This window comes from Spinacia oleracea, chromosome 3 (genome assembly GCF_020520425.1).
Source record: "Spinacia oleracea cultivar Varoflay chromosome 3, BTI_SOV_V1, whole genome shotgun sequence".
In the NCBI taxonomy this organism is placed as follows: Eukaryota; Viridiplantae; Streptophyta; class Magnoliopsida; order Caryophyllales; family Amaranthaceae; genus Spinacia; species Spinacia oleracea.
The window spans coordinates 96778705-96793481 of record NC_079489.1 but is presented as its reverse complement, the minus strand read 5'-3'; positions in this window follow the sequence as shown (position 1 = coordinate 96793481).

Genomic DNA, 14777 nt, shown 5'->3' with positions numbered 1-14777 from the left:
TTGGAGGTGTCAAACAATTTTGTTCTCTGAGTACGAACATGCTTCTAAGTTCAAGTCGGTAGAAAAACAAGTACCCGCAAAGTGATCAAAACAACTCCCAAGTGATAATTCATGCATAGACCATGTAAACCGCAAGCAACAAGCAAAGAACACCACATTGTGTCACCACCTCAATTCATAGGTACATTTGGGGGCTAATTTTGAGCAAGCCCAAAATTACCCAAAATCAATAAACTTGTGAAGATCAACATGCAAGATACTTATGCAAGCAAACAATTGCAAGAAATTGGGGCAAAATAAAGAAACCCCAAATCAATTTTAGCATAAACTTATACACGAATTTCACTCGAAATTAAACCAAAGACAAGAAGAATCTGAATTACTTACATACTAGCGATCCAGTTACTTGGGAATGAAGGACACCGGAACAATCCGAGAAAGATGGGCAGCAAGAGTTAAGAGAAAATGCGAAATCACGAAGAACAAATGACTGACGAGAACCCAAAACCTGTATTTCCATTTTTAGTAACTACCATCTATAGTAGTTGCCATGCTTAAACAACTACCAGAAATAGTAACCGTACAAGACAATTATTCAAAGTGATTACATTGCATTACAATTAATCCTTGAGGAAAGATAAAGGTTGCACTCCAACCGATATCCTTAAAAGAGATAAAACCGTGAATGAGATGCAAGAGTTGGAATAAAACCGAATGAGTCTGCAAAAGTGGAATCAAACACCAGCGCTAGATTTATCTAGCACTAGGCACACATACACAACTAATGTTCCAGCACACTAAAGCCAGCGCCAAAAGTTCTGGCACTACAGTTTGGTTCTCACCTAATCACGGCAAAGATACGGTTTTAAACAGCTCAACGTGAATAATGTCTGGAACCCATCTAGCTAGCGCCGGAAAATAATAAGCGCTCCTGATCAGAGCGTTATAATATTCTGGCGCTGCTGGTTGTCTCACAGAAAGCTCAATCTCTTCAAACGTCACTCTTATTCGGTCGGTTACACCTCAATCCTTATATATATGGAAAAAAAAAATTCATTGCTGCCTGTATATAAAAAACGCACGCGCTGGAAAATTCAAATGCAACGAATGCACGGGCCAGAAAATTCTAGCGCGTAAATATTCTCAATCAGAAAACTGTCGAGCCACCTCGCCCTTCGTATACTTCGAATAACCGTCAGCTTTACTCTATTTTCCTCCCGCAGATAGAGTAACGGTTTTTCAAATTATTATTTCCTATAATAATGAGTTATTCCGTTGGCCCACCGACAGGCAACGACACTTCGGAAAATAGCCGTGACCCATTTTAGGTAACGGTTTTCTAAAAAAATACTCCTCATTTTCTAGTTCAAGTTAAAAGTCCTGATATTCTCCAAAAATTAAAGGTCCTGATCCTCAAAAATTAAAGGACCCGATCCTCAGAAATTAGAAATCCTGATTTTCTCCACACTTAAGGATGACCAGAAGTCCCAGGCCGAGGTTACCAGACGCCTCACTTAAGGATGACTAGAAGTCCCAGATCGAGGTATTAGACACCTCATTTTCACTTAAGGATGACCAGAAGTCCTAGACTGAGGTTATCAGATGCCTCATTTTCATTTAAGGATGACCAGAAGTCCCTGACCGAGGTTACCAGACGCCTCATTTTCACTTAAGGATGACCAGAAGTCCTAGGCTGAGGTTACTAGACGCCTCATTTTCATTTAAGGATGACCAGAAGTCCTAGATCAAGGTTATCAGACACCTTATTTGTTGGAAATAATGCAAAGAAAGAATTTTACCATTTGTGAAAATGTCCCACATTGATAGAAATTAAATGTATGGTTTTCAAGGGAAGTATTTAAAGTAAAGGGGATTGTCCAACATGGGAAGAAAATGAACTCTTCCTTTTGTTTAAATATAGGGAAGGAATGTTTATACTTTGAAGTGCTTCCCCTAGTGGTTTAGGCTAGAAAGGGAATCCCCACACGCGCGCCGCCGCCGTCCGTCCGGTCGGTTCGTGTTCGTGGCACGTGCGCGGTGGGGTGGGGCCTCCTTTTTGGGCCATGTCTTAACTGACGATCCAGTTATTATGAGACCGTTCAGTTACATAGCCCATTCCGTAACGGTCGCATTAATTCCGTTCCTTGATTTTCGCTTCAGTTTTAATTCCCAAATCAATTCTGATTTTCAGTTTAATTGGAAGTTAATTGCATGATCAATTCTGATTGGCAGTTACAAGTTTTTAATTGCCCAATTTAATTCTAATTTCGGTTACAAACCCTTGCTTGCTTTATAATCAGTTTTGGGGGATCAATTTTGAGAACACCGAAAAATTCCAACTCTCTTCTCCTATTCTTCTGAGCATATTATGAGTTCCTAGTTCGTTTTATTCGAGTGCACATTAAAACGAATTGTTGTGTAAAATCTTGGGGGGCAACGCCTATTACGATTGCACCATAGTCGAGGCGAATTTTGCTTCTAAGACAGTGTTTGCATAACACGTCACAGCTTTATATACATCAAATATTCGGCCCACATTTCATTTACATTTTCGGATTTTACAATATTCTTTCCTACAATTGAGAAGCAAAATTTTCTACTGTGAAATCTGATTATGGATTCATCTCTCATCAAGACTCTTCCTGATCTCTCCAAATTGGAACCTCTCGATGGTACCAATTACAAACGTTGGTCTCCAAAATTACTGATTTTTTTTTGAGCAGTTGGAGGTTGATTACGTCCTTCTTCAAGACTGTCCTCAACAATTCGATGCTGCTACTGCCACACCAAATGTTGATGAACGGATCGCTAAGTATGAGAAGCACAACAAGTTCGTTAGAGGTCACCTTCTCAGTCATATGGGTAACTCTCTTTTTGATCTTTTCATCAATAACAAATCTGCTAAATCTGTTTGGGAGACCTTGGAAAAGAAATATGGTACAGATGATGCTGGCAAAAAGAAGTATGCTACGGGAAAGTGGCTACAGTTCAAGATCGTTGATGACAAGCCAATCATGGATCAAGTCCATGAGTACGAGAATCTGGTTGCTGACATTCTGGCAGAAGGTATGAAGATGTGTGAGGTGCTGCAAGCCAATGTTCTGATCGAGAAGCTTCCTGATTCATGGTCCAATTACCGCAATCATCTCAAGCACAAGAAGAAAGATATGTCCCTTGAAGAACTGGTCAACCACATGAAGATCGAAGAAGCCAACCGATTGAAGGATAAGGACTCTTCTCCTTATGAACTTTCTGTTAAAGCTAACATTGTGGAATCTTCTTTCCCAAAATCTGACAAGTTTAATAAACAAAACAAGAATTCTGGAAACTTCAAGAAGAAGAATCAGAATTCAAAACAACTTGGTGTTCAAAGCAAGAAAGGTGGAGACTTCAAGAAAAATGGGAAGTCAGAGGAAGGATCTGGTGGCTGTTATGTTTGTGGTAAGTCAGGCCATAAGGCTTGACAATGCTACAACCGCAAGGATGTTGCAGGCAATGGCCAGAAACCGGATCAAACCAAGAATCAAGCTCATGTTGCAGAAGATACTAATGAAATTATTGCTGCTATAATTTCTGAAATTAATTTAGTTGATAATAAAACTGAATGGATTGTTGATACAGGTGCAACTAAGCACTTCTGTTCAGATAAGGAACTGCTTGCATAATTCAAAGAAGTTACGGGAGGTGAACAGGCCTTTATGGGAAATTCAAGCAGTTCTGAGGTGCTTGGCAAAGGGAAAATTCTCCTAAAGCTGAATTCTGGAAAATCTTTATCTTTGCAAAATGTACTGTATGTCCCTTCTCTTCGCAGGAACTTAATTTCTGGTGCTCTCCTAAACAAAGCTGGTATGAAACTTGTTTTTGAGGGTGACAATCTTGTTTTATCTCGTAATGGGGAATTTGTGGGGAAGGGATATTTGTCTGGTGGTTTGTTTATTTTAGAGACTGTATCTGTTATTGATGTTATGAATAAGACTACTTCTTCTGCTTACTTGCTTGAGTCTGTTGATCTTTGGCATGGTAGATTAGGACATGTTAATTATGGCTCTTTAAAACGTTTGCAAACAATGTCTCTAATTCCTAATCTGAATAGCAATGGTCATAATAAGTGTGAAATTTGTGTTGAAGCTAAGCATTCTAGAACTCACTTTAGACCAGTTACTTCTAGACAAACTGAATTGCTTGAATTAATTCACTCATACTTAGCTGATTTTAAGAATACCGAAAGCAGAGGCGGCAAACGGTATTATATCACCTTTGTAGATGACCATTCTAGATATACCAAAGTGTACCTTTTAAGGACCAAAGATGAGGCAGAACAAAAGTTTTTAATTTATAAGGCAGAAGTTGAAAATCAATTAGACCGTAAGATTAAAAGGTTTAGGTCTGATAGAGGTGAGTATGGTACAACCTTTTTAAAGGAACTTTGTGAGCAAAATGGAATCATTCATGAATTGAGTGCTCCCTATACTCCTCAACAAAACGGCATTGCTGAAAGGAAAAATAGAACCCTTAAGGAAATGATGAATGCAATGTTGATTAGTTCTGGCTTGCCTGATAACATGTGGGGGGAGGTCGTACTTGTTTTATCTCGTAATGGGGAATTTGTGGGGAAGGGATATTTGTCTGGTGGTTTGTTTATTTTAGAGACTGTATCTGTTATTGATGTTATGAATAAGACTACTTCTTCTGCTTACTTGCTTGAGTCTGTTGATCTTTGGCATGGTAGATTAGGACATGTTAATTATGGCTCTTTAAAACGTTTGCAAACAATGTCTCTAATTCCTAATCTGAATAGCAATGGTCATAATAAGTGTGAAATTTGTGTTGAAGCTAAGCATTCTAGAACTCACTTTAGACCAGTTACTTCTAGACAAACTGAATTGCTTGAATTAATTCACTCATACTTAGCTGATTTTAAGAATACCGAAAGCAGAGGCGGCAAACGGTATTATATCACCTTTGTAGATGACCATTCTAGATATACCAAAGTGTACCTTTTAAGGACCAAAGATGAGGCAGAACAAAAGTTTTTAATTTATAAGGCAGAAGTTGAAAATCAATTAGACCGTAAGATTAAAAGGTTTAGGTCTGATAGAGGTGAGTATGGTACAACCTTTTTAAAGGAACTTTGTGAGCAAAATGGAATTATTCATGAATTGAGTGCTCCCTATACTCCTCAACAAAACGGCATTGCTGAAAGGAAAAATAGAACCCTTAAGGAAATGATGAATGCAATGTTGATTAGTTCTGGCTTGCCTGATAACATGTGGGGGGAGGCCGTACTTTCTGCTAATTATGTGTTGAACAAAGTACCCCATAAGAAGTTAGACAAAACCCCTTATGAATTGTGGAAAGGTCATGGACCCAACCTAAAATACTTGAAAGTGTGGGGGTGTTTAGCTAAAGTTGGTTTACCTTCCTTTAAACGGGAAAACATTGGTCCAAAAACTTTTGATGCAGTGTTTGTTGGTTATGCTGAAAATAGTGCAGCTTATAGGTTCATGTGTTTGAGTGATAGGTCAATGTGTGAATATAGAGATGCTGAATTTTTTGAGCATATTTTCCCTTTAAAGAATAATGTTGTTTCACATAACAATTCCCATGATGCTTCACATGATGTTTCTACTTCTGTTCCCTCTTCTTCTTCTATACCTTCATCTTCTCCTATTGTTCAAACTGATGTTGTAGAACCTAGGAAAAGTAAAAGGCGTCGAACTAAAACTAGCTATGGTCCTGATTTTTTGACTGTGTTTTTGTCTGAACTCAATAATGTGGATGAAATAGATGAGTTAGTTGTATTTCTTCACTTGTTTGACGATGAGCCTAAAACTTTTGATGAGGCCATGAGTTCAATTGATGCTAGTTTTTGGAAAGAGGCGGTTAATAGTGAAATAGAGTCCATTATGTCTAATCATACATGGGAATTAGTTGAATTACCTAAAGGTAGTAAAGCCATTGGTTGTAAATGGATTTTTAAAAGGAAAAGAAAAACTGATGGTGCAGTTGACAGGTACAAAGCAAGACTTGTAATTAAAGGTTTCACACAAAAATTTAGTGTTGATTTCTTTTATACTTACTCACCAGTAACTAAGATCGCCACTATTCGTGCTTTACTTGCTTTAGCTTCAAGTTATAAGTTAATTGTGCATCAAATGGATGTAAAAACTGCTTTCTTGAATGGCGACTTAGAAGAAGAAATTTATATGGTTCAACCTCCTGGTTTTGTAGTTCCGGGACAGGAACATAAAGTTTGTAAGTTAAAGAAGTCTTTATATGGTTTGAAACAAGCTCCAAAACAATGGTACGAAAAGTTTCATAAAACTATTTTAAGTTTTGGATTTATTGTGAACCGTGTTGATCCTTGTGTGTACTCAAAAATGTTTGGTTCTGATTGTGTTATTGTCTGCTTATATGTAGATGATATGTTGATTTTTGGTACACATATTGATGTTATTAATGAAACCAAAAGGTTTCTATCCTCTCAATTTGAAATGAAAGACATGGGTGAAACTGATGTGATCTTGGGTGTTAAAGTCACCAAAACTAGTAATGGTTTCTCTTTGTCTCAATCTCACTATGTGGAAAAAGTGTTAAAGAAATTTAACAGTTTTGATGTTGTGCCTGTTAAAACTCCTTATGATGCTAGCATACACTTGAAAAAGAATAAAGGCAATAGTGTGTCTCAATCTGAATATGCTAAAATAATTGGGAGTTTGATGTTTCTCATGAATTACACTCGGCCTGACATAGCCTATGCAGTTAGTAGACTTAGTCGGTATACCCATAACCCCGGTAGAGACCATTGGAATGCTCTTAGGAGGTTATTAAAGTACCTTAGGGGCACGATGGATTGGGGTTTGCATTATGTTGGATTTCCTGCTGTTTTAGAAGGTTATTGTGATGCAAACTGGGTATCTGATAATGATGAGGTAAGTTCCACTAGTGGATATGTTTTTACTTTATGTGGAGCAGCTATCTCTTGGAAGTCTTCTAAACAGACTTGTATTTCCCGGTCAACTATGGAGTCCGAATTTATTGCATTGGACTTGGCCGGGCAAGAGGCGGAGTGGTTGAGAAATTTATTGGCCGATATTCCATTGTGGGGGCGTCCTGATCCACCTGTATCTCTACATTGTGATTCTCAAGCTGCTATTTGTGTTGCTAAAAACAGCGCTTATAATGGCAAAAAGAGACATATTCATGTGAGGCATGAATCTGTGAGAACACTAATAGAGAGTGGTGTAATTACTATGGAATTTGTGAGATCTGAGAGGAATATAGCAGATCCTTTAACCAAGGGACTAAATAGAAGATTACTCCTTGATACGTCGAGGGGAATGGGGCTTAAGCATGTTAGTTGAGAAATTCATGGTGGACACCCGACCTTGTTCACACAAGGTTTCTTGTGGTCTAACAAAGCCATGGAAAGACTCATTTGTGTACACTTCCCATTTCTATGACTTGTACATTTTATGTGAGGTTAAGCTTCTTAGCTTTTAATGAAGTTCATATCCCAGGGTCTGGGTGGTCCTAATGAGAAGGACTTGATGAATTCACCGCATGTATATTGAGAGGTTGAGGAATAACTCTTAATGGTTTCATATCCCAGGATATGGGTGGTCTATGTGATAGACTTGATGAAATCACCTACTTGAGTGTGAAGGTTTGGCCACCTTCTATGGAAAACTTGGGCAAGTTTTTCTAGAGCACTCATGAGCATCCCAAGTATAATGGCCGTTGTTGCTTGGCTATAGCGGAACTCATAATAATCTAAGGTATGGTATGTGTTATTGGGTTTTATTTCTTGATTGGGATAGTTCCAGATTTGTTCATTTTCTCAATAAAGAAATTGCCTAATCTTCACTATGTGTTGGTTCAATCGAAAGACACCAACATTTAAGTATCAAACCTTCATAAAAAGTGCTCAGAATTATTTTTCTTCTTTTCTTTTAAATAAAATGGGTCTTTGCATTTGTGGGGGATTGTTGGAAATAATGCAAAGAAAGAATTTTACCATTTGTGAAAATGTCCCACAATGATAGAAATTAAATGTATGGTTTTCAAGGGAAGTATTTAAAGTAAAGGGGATTGCCCCACATGGGAAGAAATAAACTCTTCCTTTTGTTTAAATATAGGGAAGGAATGTTTATACTTTGAAGTGCTTCCCCTAGTGGTTTGGGCTAGAAAGGGAATCCCCACACGCGCGCGGCTGCCGTCCGTCCGGACGGTTCGTGTTCGTGGCACGTGGCACGTGTGGTGGGGCCTCCTTTTTGGGCCATGTCGTAACTGACGGTCCAGTTATTATGAGACCGTTCAGTTACGTAGCCCATTCCGTAACGGTCGCATTAATTCCGTTCCTTGATTTTCGCTTCCGTTTTAATTCCCAAAACAATTCTGATTTTCAGTTTAATTGGCAGTTAATTGCATGATCAATTCTGATTGGCAGTTACAAGTGTTTAATTGCTCAATTTAATTGTAATTTCGGTTACAAACCCTTGCTTGCTTTATAATCAGTTTTGGGGGATCAGTTTTGAGAACACCGAAAAATTCCAACTCTCTTCTCCTATTCTTCTGAGCATATTATGAGTTCCTAGTTCGTTTTATTCGAGTGCACGTTAAAACGAATTGCTGTGTAAAATCTTGGGGGGCAAAGCCTATTACGATTGCACCATAGTCGGGGCGAATTTTGCTTCTAAGACAGTGTTTGCATAACACGTCACAGCTTTATATACATCAAATATTCGGCCCATATTTCATTTACATTTTTGGATTTTACAGTATTCTTTCCTACATTATTTTCATTTAAGGATGACCAGAAGTCCTAGACCGAGGTTACCAGACGCCTCACTTTCATTTAAGGATAACTAGAGTCCTAGTTACAGGTCACCAGATTCCTCATTTCCAGTTTTTTAAAAAAAGGTTTACCCGTTACCCATCTTCATTTTGATGTTTAACTTTATATCCCATCATCCCAAGTCAAAGTTAAGTATATGTTTTGGAAAAGCTCCATTCACCATTTGAACGTCTTCAATGACTCTGTGAGAAGTCGATTCAAGCCAATGGATTCCCGATGACTCATGAGGGAGCTATTGGCATTTCCAAGTGATGACCTTTCAATCAAATGTTATCACTCAGAGGCTCGTGAGACTCTCGTTCGGACTTGGTTTTATCCAGGCTAGGTCTTAGACGCACTCCGTCTACCAATACTTTGATTGTCGTCTTGCTCAGACTCAAAAAAAGTGGGGGCTAACTGTAGACGCCTACATTTGTCCCTAGGCCCAAAGAGGTGTGTTCGATGATGAAACTATAACCCACTTGTCAGCAATGCACTCTAATTAGCTGAAGAACGACCCTCAACATACTGAAGAGACCATCCGGAGCAGAACCTGTTAAATATAGTTACTTCCATAAATAGAAAGCTTCCTGAAATAGACTGGACACATGTTTAGTCGCATTCGCATCCCGATACGGCTTAATATATGTGTCCGCATTACAGCCCACTTGTACGCGCCACAATGTTCTAGTGCTTTCCTTTAGGCTCTAGAATAACGTAGCTCGAACAATAACACTTCTCAAACTCATACTTACTGGGCACAATACATGTAAATGTTAACCCAAGTTACTTAAAATGCTTACGGATGCTTAGAATACGCTCGTTAGCCCGTTTAGCAAATGATACGTCCTTATGAAGTCAAAGTCTGTCTTATAAATTATGATTTGGATCATGTACATCACATGATTTTATAGACCTTGGAATAAGCTTTCCATAGACTTATCATAAGCCCATATCTGATTTAAAACGAATAAGTTATAAGGCTTGGGCTTCACTGAAACGGACAGACCTCCACTCTTTGGTCCATAACTCAAGATTAAAAAACCCATTGATGAGATACCAGCGGCATTGGAAAGTTGGACTCCGTAGCTTTCCAACAAGATATTATTTGTAAGAATCCGAGTTTGTATGAAGAAGTTATGAGCTGTTAAAGATCGAGTTTCTGAAATTCCGCAGATCTGCCTACGCTGGAATTTTCTAGCGCTTGCACAGCGTGCGATGGGAAATTCCAGCGCTCACAATTCAAGCACCACTTTTTTCCAGCGTTGCAATTTGATTCTGACTAAAACTCAAACTCTTAAAATCCTATTTTACGAGCGCTAGAAATTTCCAGCGCTACATTTTCAAGCGTTGGAAATTTCCAGCGCTTACAAAGTGAGCGCTACTTTTTTCTGGCGCTCGAACTCTTCAAATATCTATCTTATTTAGACTACCTACACTATAAATACAACCCTTCTGCACCCCGTTTTGAATCACAATTCAGTCTCACTCCTCTGATATTTTGAGTTCTCTCTTCCCTCTCTGGTATACTAAGTTTCCGTTGAAGTCCCGCCCCGTATTCATAATAGTTATGCCGTATTAACTCTTGTTAAGCAGAACTCTGTCCGTACAAGCATTCAAACCTTCCCAATTACTACCGAAGTTCTAGCCAGTTCATAAGCCAAAACCAAGGAATCTAAGAGGGAACTCTGTCGGAATTAAAGGGAAGATCAGGATCTGAAAAGTCAGTATAAAGGTTGTTCTAAAAGCTAAAAGGAGGCTCTGCTAAGGCGAGTGGTAAGTGTTCCTGATAACCGCAGTATAGCCTACGGTATACTGTAACCTGAAATCTACGTACATTTTTATTGCTTTCGTCACCATAAAAATCTGTTCACCTAATCTATTTATTTAATCACGCCTAATAAGATAATCTCTGGACAAATCTGATTATTGTTAAGCACCTTTAATTAACCTAAATCACTATTTTGACGACTGTTTAGTTAATATATGTGCATTAAAATCAACTCAGATTAGTAATGTAGCATAACACATGTCCCTTCCTCGTCACAATTGAACTAGTAAGGACCGCGCCGCGTGGGCTAATGCTGGACACTCCCCGTATTAGTAAACGTCCCCCAAACTCTCAATCTCTGCTCCGCTGGATGTACGTTGAGGGATCTCTACACCAGGGATCAGAAGGGAACCTATGGTCGTTGTGAGTCAAATATGTTTGCACTCCAGGCATATCACGATAACCGGGTTTTGTCAGTTTTCTTAAACTGAATGGCGACTCTTACGGACTAGTAAAAAGAGGTTAACGCCCACAGTTAGTTCCTATTTACTTAATATGCTTGCCACATCCAGATGGGAAAAGTCGTGCGGACCGTATACTCTTTTAGAGGCGCCCCGTCGTGTTTTTCGACCCTCTCACAATTCCTTATTCACAAGAAAACAAAATAGTGCCAAGTGTTGTGAGCCAAAAGTATTTAAGGAATACAAGTGTCAACTCATTAATCCATCCAAAGTTAAACTAACTAATGATATTACTATGTCTTTTATTGATAAACCAATAAAATTACAAGGGTAAAAAGGTAAGAAAAGAACTGGAAAAGAAAACGGGAAAACATTTAGAGTCGGAAGGAGTATTAGTTTTGTAATATCCGATCCTATATCCTTACCCACATAAAAAGGCCGAATACAACATAAGTTTGCGTAGTTTTTTATTTCAATTTTACCCCTGTCCTAACGCTTATTAAAATTTCTAATATCAAAATAATTATCCACAAAATCTTTTTCTTCTAATAAATCTTGAAATTTATAGAATCGTTATTCTAAAGATAGATATGATTGAGGTAGCACCGTGGAAAGCCATTTTTGCTGGCTATGGTGTTTACAAGTTACATGTATATGACCTTTGACAACGGCGTTTGTTTGAAGATGTTGAAGGTGAAGATGGCGAGAAGTTTACGGTGGCCAATCAACTGTTACAGAGTCTGAGATATGAACGGAAATGGAGGAGATTGAACACTTGATAAAAAAAAAAAGTGTAGCAGCCTATATGACATACGGATATACGACTATATCATTAGGTAGAGATGTCAATGGGATAAAATTTCCATAATGGCTTTCCACGGTGCTACCTCTATAATACAATTCCACTTGCATGGACCTGATCCACCATAAGATTACCATGGACCAGGGTAATTAGGTAATTTTAACAGTGAGTAAATTATAGAAACTGTAGGTTCCGTAAAGTAACTATATCTCCAGAATAATAACTATGAACATAATAATGATAAGAATAACTATTCTATCCAAAGAGTAACTATATCATATAGAAAAGTAATTTTAACGGTAAAACAATTAATACTATATATTCATTCTTGCAGACAAAAAGAGTAAATTATAGAAACTATAGATTCTGTAAAGTAACTATATGTTCAGAATAGTAACTATGAAATAAATAATAATAATATAGTAATTTCGATGAGAACAATTATTCTATCCAAAGATTAACTACATTATATAGAAAAATAACTTTAGCTGTAAAACAATTACTATATTATAAAAATAAACAATATGATATAGATGGTTTAGAGGTCATATAGTACTTTTTTCTATTATATATCACATAATTACTGAAATATAAAAGAGTAACAGTAATTATAACTCTTGAACAATAATAAAGAAAACATTAACTACTTGGTTAGTTGTTTTAGCTACGACATTTTCTAATTCTTTGCATCTATTAAATAAACCATGTTAAACTCAAATGTTTTTTGAACTAAAAAATACTAATCGACACGTCCACGTGGACCACGTCTCTTTTTTCCACCAACACATCATGTCCTTCCTCTACCACGTTCTTGGTTTCCATTGTTGTCGGGATTTTCTTCTTCTCCTCCTGCTTTTGTTTTCCTTGTAGAATTTATTCTTTGCACGATTTCATTTCTGGGTGCATCATCTTTGTATTTCTGAATCAATAATATTTAAACTAAGTTAATAATTTAACATTTAAATATGAAAAAATAACATAGTAACTATGTAAAACGTGTAGTTTCTATTATGCATCATATAGTAACTCTTACAATTAACGATGGTAAAATACTTGCAGAATTGCATATATAGTTATTGTTATTGTCATATAGTTACTGTCAAAATAATATAGTCACTTTTATTAATAATAACATGGAGTACAAAGAAAGATCATAAAAAGAACATAATGATAAGATAAATACTATTAAAAATATATAGTTACTATTATACATGATATAGTAACTCTTAATATTAATGATAGTCATATACGAGCAAGGTTGTAGATATAGTTATTGTTATGATCATATAGTTGTTGTGATCATAACATAGTAACTCTTATTACTAATAACATAGAAGACAACAAAGAACATGAAAAGAACATTATAATATACATAAAAAACTATATCAAACATATAGTTACTATAATACAAGATATAATACCTATAAATATTATTGATGATCATTTAGTCACAGAGTTGCAGACATAGTTGATGTGATAATAATATAGTAACTCTATCCATAATACAATAACTATATCATTAAAAATATAGAATAACATAAAAACATGCACATAACATAATAAACTAACATAGTACCTATTTCAAAAATATAGTAACTATATAAAACGTACAATAACTATTAAAGAAAATAAACATATGGTAACAAGTCATGATAAAATAAACATAATATCTATTTCAAACATATAGTAACTATATAAATAATATAGTAACTATATAAATAATATAGTAACTATTGAAAAAAATAAACATATGGTAACACATCATGATAAAATAAACATAGTACCTATTTCAAACATATAGTAACTAATATAATAATATAGTAACTATTGTACACATATAGTAACCATTATAATCACACAACAACTAGCTTAACATATAGTGACTATTATTATAATATAGTAACTATTGTACAAATATAGTAACCATTATAATCATATAGTCACTATCTAAGAAGCAGACAAAAATATACTCGAAATAACATATTACATAATGTAATCGTATAGTAACTATTATTTATAAAAAAGTCACTATAAATTGTTCTTAACATAGTAACTATCTTAAACACATAGTTATTGTTTTAAATTTATAATAACTTTCTAAAAAATATAGTAACTATTTTAAACACATAGTTACTGTTTTAAAGTTATAGTAACTTTAAAAAAAATATAGTTACTCTAAAAACTACTACTATCATAAACACAATGAATATTCCAATGACTATTAAAAACATTATTTCGCAACATAAATTAAAGGTAACTATATCATTTATATACTAACTATATGAAACACTAACCCTAATTTCACCCAAACAACAAACACTATTTCTACCTCTTGTACTTTGCTGCATCAATTCTTAAAGTTCACAGCCTTTGTCTATTTTTTCTAAATTTAAGGCATTATTTCTTCTTATACAAATGATATTGTAAAGTATTTTTGGAGATTCGTCACTAGATAGTGCAACTTTAGGACCTGGAATAACATGTGATTGATACTTCGTATTATTTTCTTATACAAATATCAAATATAAAGTAACTATATAAACCATATAGTAACTATATAAAACATATAGTGACTATTATTAAAATATAGTAACTATTGAACACATATAGTAACCATTATAATCATATAGTCACTATCTAAGAAGCGGACAAATACATACTCTAAATAACATAGTACATAATGTAATCGTATAGTAACTATTATTTATCAAAAAGTCACTATAAACTGTTCATAACATAATAACTATCTTAAACACATAGTTACTGTTTTAGACTTATAATAACTTTCTAAAAAATATAGTGACTATTTTAAACACATAGTTACTGTTTTAAAGTTATAGTAACTTTTCAAAAAAGTATAGTTACTCTAAAAACTACTACTAACATAAACACAACGAACACTCCAGT